This window comes from Lampetra fluviatilis, unplaced genomic scaffold (genome assembly GCF_964198595.1).
Source record: "Lampetra fluviatilis unplaced genomic scaffold, kcLamFluv1.1 SCAFFOLD_405, whole genome shotgun sequence".
NCBI classification, from domain to species: Eukaryota; Metazoa; Chordata; class Hyperoartia; order Petromyzontiformes; family Petromyzontidae; genus Lampetra; species Lampetra fluviatilis.
Genome location: NW_027620613.1, coordinates 72,501 through 79,368, shown reverse-complemented (window position 1 = coordinate 79,368; position 6,868 = coordinate 72,501). Strand labels below are relative to the sequence as shown.

At 54.9% G+C, this 6,868-nt stretch overlaps 1 long non-coding RNA gene across 2 annotated transcripts; it reads right to left on the bottom strand.

Annotated features, from left to right (window-relative positions):
* Nucleotides 1-458: 458 nt before the first annotated feature.
* LOC144954146 (uncharacterized) lies at nt 459-5,353 on the bottom strand. 2 transcript variants are annotated; one of them, XR_013641064.1, is made up of 3 exons: nt 5,217-5,353; nt 1,737-1,913; nt 459-623 (listed from the first exon to the last, which is right to left on the bottom strand). It is a non-coding gene; the product is annotated as an uncharacterized LOC144954146 (long non-coding RNA). The 2 variants fall into 2 exon arrangements; XR_013641065.1 differs by lacking the exon at nt 5,217-5,353 and adding an exon at nt 4,572-4,582.
* Between the last annotated feature and the right edge of the window lie 1,515 nt (nt 5,354-6,868).

Genomic DNA, 6,868 nt, shown 5'->3' with positions numbered 1-6,868 from the left:
CACCCACCCACCCACTCACCCTCTCACTCACCCACTCACCCATTCACTCACTCACTCACCCACTCACCCACTCACCCACCCACTCACCCACCCACTCACCCACCCACTCACCCACCCACTCACTCACCCACCCACTCACCCACCCCACTCACCCACCCACTCACCCACCCACTCACTCACCCACTCACCCACTCACCCACCCACTCACCCACCCACCCACTCACCCTCTCACTCACCCACTCACCCACTCACCCACTCACTCACCCTCTCACCACTCACCAGGCATCTTGCTGGGTGGTGTCGCTGCTCTCTGGACCCAGCGTTGAGTTGAGGTCGATCAGGTCGACTCCATCCAGGTGCAGTCGCCCTCCACCACCTCCACCACCTCCATCACCTCCATCACCACCATCACCACCTCCACCACCACCATCACCACCATCACCACCTCCACCACCACCATCACCACCATCATCACCACCATCACCACCATCACCATCATCATCGTCACCACCATCATCACCTCCATCACCACCATCACGACCACCATCACCACCACCACCATCACCACCATCACCGTCACCATCACCATCAGTCGGAGCGATGCTGTCGGCCCAGCGCTGCCTCTGTCACGTAACACAGACACACAGCAGCCCACTGTGATGGTGGTGATGGTGGTGATGGTGATGGTGATGATGGTGGTGGTGACGATGATGATGGTGGTGGAGGTGGTGATGGTGGTGGTGGTGGTGATGATGGTGGTAATGATGGTGGTGACGATGATGATGGTGGTGGAGGTGGTGATGGTGGTGGTGATGGTGGTGATGGTGGTGGTGATGGTGGTGATGGTGATGGTGGTGATGGTGGTGGTGATGGTGGTGATGGTGGTGATGGTGATGGTGGTGGCGATGGTGGTGATGGTGATGGTGGTGATGGTGGTGGTGATGGTGATGGTGGTGATGGTGGTGGTGATGGTGGTGATGGTGATGGTGGTGATGGTGGTGGTGGTGGTGATGGTGATGGTGGTGGTGGTGGTGGTGATGATGGTGGTGGTGGTGGTGATGGTGGTGGTGGTGGTGGTGGTGATTGATGGTGGTGATGGTGGTGGTGATGGTGGTGATGGTGGTGGTGGTGGTGATGGTGGTGGTGGTGGTGATGGTGGTGATGGTGATGGTGGTGATGGTGGTGATGATGGTGGTGATGGTGGTGATGATGGTGGTGATGGTGGTGATGACGGTGATGGTGGTGACGGTGATGATGGTGATGATGGTGATGTGTGTATTCCCACTCGCCCCCCACTCACCCCCCCCCACTCACCCCCCCACCTCCCCCCCACTCACCCCCCACCTCCCCCCCACCTCCCCCCCACTCACCCCCCACCTCCCCCCCACTCACCCCCCACCTCCCCCCCACTCACCCCCCCCACTCACCCCCCACCTCCCCCCCACTCACCCCCCACCTCCCCCCCACTCACCCCCCACCTCCCCCCCACCTCCCCCCCACTCACCCCCCCCCCACTCACCCCCCACCTCCCCGCCACTCACCCCCCACCTCCCCCCCACTCACCCCCCACCTCCCCCCCACTCACCCCCCCCACTCACCCCCCACCTCCCCGCCACTCACCCCCCACCTCCCCCCCACTCACCCCCCACCTCCCCCCCACTCACCCCCCCCACTCACCCCCCACCTCCCCCCCACTCACCCCCCCCCCACTCACCCCCCACCTCCCCCCCACTCACCCCGCCCCCCGTGTGGTCCCTGTGGCGGAGGTCGTGACCCCGGGCTCCCGCTCTGCCTCCTCCGCCCCGGAGCTGCTGGTTCTGCAGCTCCAGCTGCTCCACCAGCTGCTGCAGCTGGTGGAGCTCCACGTCCACCAAGTAGTCACCCCCCAGGGTGTCCACCAGAGACATCGTCACCTAGACACACACAGAGACACAGTGACACACACAGAGACACAGTGACACACACAGAGACACAGTGACACACACAGTGACACACACACAGAGACACACACAGAGACACACAGAGACACACACACGGGTCCACCAAGTAGTCACCCCCCAGGGTGTCCACCAGAGACATCGTCACCTAGACACACACAGAGACACAGTGACACACACAGAGACACAGTGACACACACAGTGACACACACAGAGACACACACAGAGACACAGACACACACAGAGACACACACACAGAGACACACACACAGAGAGACACACACAGACACAGAGACACACAGAGACACACACAGACACACACACGTCCACCAAATAGTCACCCCCCAGCGTATCCACCAGAGACATCACTACCTAGACACAGTGACACACAGAGACACAGAGACACACAGAGACACACACACACAGTGACACACAGTGACACACACACAGAGACACTCAGAGACACACAGAGACACAGAGACACACACAGACACACAGACACAGTGACACACAGAGACACACACAGTGACACTCAGAGACACCCACACGGACACACACACGTCCACCAAGTAGTCACCCCCCAGCGTGTCCACCAGAGACATCGCTACCTAGACACACACAGAGACACAGTGACACACACAGAGACACAGTGACACACACAGTGACACACACAGAGACACACAGAGACACACACACAGAGACACACACAGAGACACACACACGTCCACCAAGTAGTCACCCCCCAGGGTGTCCACCAGAGACATCGTCACCTAGACACACACACGTCCACCAAGTAGTCACCCCCCAGGGTGTCCACCAGAGACATCGCTACCTAGACACACACACGTCCACCAAGTAGTCACCCCCCAGGGTGTCCACCAGAGACATCGCTACCTAGACACACAGTGACACACAGAGACACAGAGACACACACACAGACACACACACACAGAGAGACACACACAGACACAGAGACACACAGAGACACACACAGACACACACACGTCCACCAAATAGTCACCCCCCAGCGTATCCACCAGAGACATCACTACCTAGACACACAGTGACACACAGAGACACAGAGACACACAGAGACACACACACACAGTGACACACAGTGACACACACACAGAGACACTCAGAGACACACAGAGACACAGAGACACACACAGACACACAGACACAGAGACACAGAGACACACACAGAGACACACACACACACGTCCACCAAGTAGTCACCCCCCAGCTTGTCCACCAGAGACATCGCTACCTAGACACACACACAGTGACACACACACAGAGACACTCAGAGACACACAGAGACACAGAGACACACACAGACACACAGACACAGTGACACACAGACACACACAGATACACACACAGACACACACACAGACATCGCCACCTAGCCTGTCACACAAACAGACACACACACAGTGACACACAGAGACACACACACAGAGACACACACAGACACACACACAGACATCGCCACCGACCCTGGCACACACACAAAGAAACACACAGACACACACACACGGAGACACACAGAGACACACAGAGACACATACACACAGACACACACAGAGACACACAGAGACACACAGAGACACATACACACAGACACACACAGAGACACACAGAGACACATACACACAGTGACACACACAGTGACACACACACACAGTGACACACAGACACACACACAGTGACACACAGAGACACACACAGTGACACACAGAGACACACACACAGAGACACACAGAGACACATACACACAGTGACACACAGAGACACACACAGTGACACACAGAGACACACACAGAGACACACACAAACACACACACAGACATCGCCACCTAGCCTGGCACACACACAGAGACACACACAGACACACACACAGAGACACACAGAGACACATACACACAGACACACACAGAGACACACAGAGACACACAGAGACACACAGAGACACATACACACAGAGACACACAGAGACACACAGAGACACATACACACAGACACACACAGAGACACACAAAGACACACAGAGACACACAGAGACACATACACACAGAGACACACAGAGACACACAGAGACACATACACAGACACACACAGAGACACACAGAGACACACAGAGACACACACACACAGAGACACACAGAGACACATACACACAGACACACACAGAGACACACAGAGACACACAGAGACACACAGAGACACATACACAGACACACACAGAGACACACAAAGACACACAGAGACACACAGAGACACATACACACAGAGACACACAGAGACACATACACAGACACACACAGAGACACACAGAGACACACAGAGACACACAGAGACACATACACACAGACACACACAGAGACACACAGAGACACACAAAGACACACAGAGATACATACACACAGAGACACATCATCATCATCGATTATCGATCATTATCGATCACCACTCAACAGCCTTGAAGGAGAGAGAATGGGGGGGGAGGGAGCGATCTCGCTCAACACCCAAAGGTTCAGCGAACAAACCCCACAACCAATTTAACCTACAAACTAACCATCATCATAATCGATTATTGATCATCGATCATCATCGATAATCATCGATCACCAGCCTTGAAGGAGAGAATGGGGGGAGGAAGCGATCTCGCTCAGCAGCCAAAGATTCAGCGAACAAACCACACACACCCTTAAACCGGTAACCTCCAAACTACCCATCATCATCGATTATCGATTATCGATCATCATCGATCAGCACTCACCAGCCTTGAAGGAGAGAGAGAGAGAATGGGGGGAGGGGGGAGATCTCGCTCAGCACCCAAAGATTCAGCGAACAAACCACACAAACCCCTTTAACCTACAAACTAACCACCATCATCATCATCGATTATCGATCATCGATAATCAGCACTCACGAGCCTTGAAGGGGAGGAGGGGGAGGAGGAGGGGAGGGAGGGAGGGAGAGATGGACACGCGGCGAACAGCAACCCAAAGATTCAGCGAACAAACCACACAAAACCCCTTTAACCTCCAAACTAACCACCATCATCATCATCGATTATCGATCATCGATAATCATCGATAATCACCACTCACCAGCCTTGAAGGGGAGGAGGAGGGAGAGATGGACAAGCGGCGAACAGCAACCCAAAGATTCAGCGAACAAACCCCACACAAACCCCTTTAACCTCCAAACTAACCACCACCATCATCATCGATTATCGATCATCGATCATCATCGATAATCACCACTCACCAGCCTTGAAGGGGAGGGAGGGAGGGACAAGCGGCGAACAGCAACCGAACAAAATCAGCGAAATCAGCTGAAATCAGCTGAAATCAGCAGCAGGCGAGCGAGGCGTAGGGGGCTCACACGACGATGTCCCCCCCGTGGTTCTCGCGGCGTCTCGATGCCCGACAAGACGCGGCACGGCGCGTCACTCTGCAGACGCCGCGTCGTGCGGTGAAGCCGAGCTGATGATGATGATGCTGCTGCTGCTGCTGATGATGATGAGACAGTCAACGTTGAAGCCCAGTGCACCAAGCCTGACCCTGATGATGCTGCTGATGATGATGGTGAGAGTGGGAGCCCAGGGCATCAAGCCTGACCCTGCTGATGATGCTGATGATGATGGTGAGAGTGGGAGCCCAGGGCATCAAGCCTGACCCTGATGATGCTGCTGATGATGATGGTGAGAGTGGGAGCCCAGGGCATCAAGCCTGACCCTGCTGATGATGCTGATGATGATGGTGAGAGTGGGAGCCCAGGGCACCAAGCCTGACCCTGATGATGCTGCTGATGATGATGGTGAGAGTGGGAGCCCAGTGCACCAAGCCTGACCCTGATGATGCTGCTGATGATGATGGTGAGAGTGGGAGCCCAGGGCATCCAGCCTGACCCTGCTGATGATGCTGATGATGGTGGGAGCCCAGGGCATCCAGCCTGACCCTGCTGATGATGATGATGAATGTTGAAGCCAGGGCATCCAGCCTGACCCTGCTGATGATGATGCTGATGATGATGGTGGGAGCCCAGTGCACCAAGCCTGACCCTGATGATGATGATGATATACTGAGTGTGGAATCCACTCCTTGGTCTATAATGATCATGTGGGGCAGTGCACCCAGGACTGATGCATGCAGAGCCTGGCTCTGCTACTGCTGATGAGGCCCTGGATGTTGAAGACGGTTTCCACATTCAGTGTCTCATTAGAAGCGGAGCCAGACTCACACTCAGACTCACACACAGACTCACTCACACACACACACAGACACACACACAGACTCACACACAGACTCACACACACACACAGACACACACACAGACTCACACACAGACTCACACACAGACTCACACACACACACAGACACACACACACACACACAGACTTACACACACACACAGACACACACACAGACTCACACACAGACTCACACACAGACACACAGACTCACACACACAGACTCACACACAGACTCTCTCACACACACAGACTCTCTCACACACACAGACTCACACACACACAGACTCACACACAGATACACACACACAGACTCACACAGACTCACACAGACTCACACACAGATACACACACACAGACACACACACACAGACTCTCACACACACACAGACTCACACACACACAGACTCACACACACACACACAGACTCACACACACAGAGACTCACACCCACAGACTCACACACAGATACACACACACAGACACACGCACAGACTCACACACACACACAGACTCACACACACACAGACTCACACACACACACTCACACACACAGAGACTCACACCCACAGACGCACACACACACACACAGACTCACACACACAGAGACTCACACCCACAGACTCACACACAGACTTACACACACACACACACAGACTTACACACA